Genomic DNA, 858 nt, shown 5'->3' with positions numbered 1-858 from the left:
TTGCCAATAATATATAATATTTATTCTTTTTCGTACGTCCAGCGACAAACGCCAACGAAATACCCAAATTCTCGCTCGTACGTTGATACCTTTCTCTTCATCGACCCGGCTCCGAAACGTTCTTCGCCATCTCCCCGAAAGGAGAGGTAAACGACGGCGGGGTTAGGGAATCTGAGAACAACGCAAGCAGTTTTAGGACAAGTGAACGACCCTCAGCCAGGCGTGGTCCAGGAATTTTATCCGTGGACCGCAATGTGCGTTCGAAATGTCGATGTTCATGTGTCCTGCAGTTCACACGTTGACGCGCAATTAGCTGCGTTCTTCATCGACCCACGAGCCAAGTGATCCACCGTTCAGGGTAATCATATACAATTTACAATTTTTCTCTTTGTATTTAAAAATGCTCCTTGTTCTTTGCTTTAAAAATATTCGATGTTCGCACCTCCGACCAGCGTATCGACGGAGGATTGAACGCGCCATATCGACGACAAAAGTTTCTTTTTGTTTCCTGAATGACGGAAAACCATCGTTCGACGGCCGGGCGTACAGTACATTCAAAAGCCTTTGCGCGTGGCTGCGACCAAACGGGTATAATACACCCGTATATTCTTGGTTCCGAACAGTAACTTCACGCGCAATCGGGCGAACGCACGCGGCAGCGCCCATCGGTTGCTCGATGAAATCGATGCGATAAACTACAGCCTTCTCGGCTGGTCGTCGTTAGTCGCGCGAGCAACGGATGGCCGCACAATCGACGCGTCGTCGTTTGCGATTATTCGCCTCACGTTAGCCATGAGTATGTATATTATTCATTTACGAACGAACGCGGCAGCGTCCATCGGTTGCTCGATGAAATCG

The 858-nt window shown here is 48.7% G+C and overlaps 1 non-coding gene across 1 annotated transcript; it reads right to left on the bottom strand.

The window, feature by feature from the left end:
* Positions 1-206: 206 nt before the first annotated feature.
* On the bottom strand, positions 207-361 carry LOC143350941 (5.8S ribosomal RNA). The gene has a single exon (XR_013081361.1). It is a non-coding gene; the product is annotated as a 5.8S ribosomal RNA (ribosomal RNA).
* Between the last annotated feature and the right edge of the window lie 497 nt (positions 362-858).

This window comes from Colletes latitarsis, unplaced genomic scaffold (assembly GCF_051014445.1).
Source record: "Colletes latitarsis isolate SP2378_abdomen unplaced genomic scaffold, iyColLati1 scaffold0046, whole genome shotgun sequence".
NCBI lineage: Eukaryota > Metazoa > Arthropoda > Insecta > Hymenoptera > Colletidae > Colletes > Colletes latitarsis.
The sequence above is the reverse complement of the archived record's forward strand: the minus strand, read 5'-3'. Positions and strand labels throughout refer to the sequence as shown.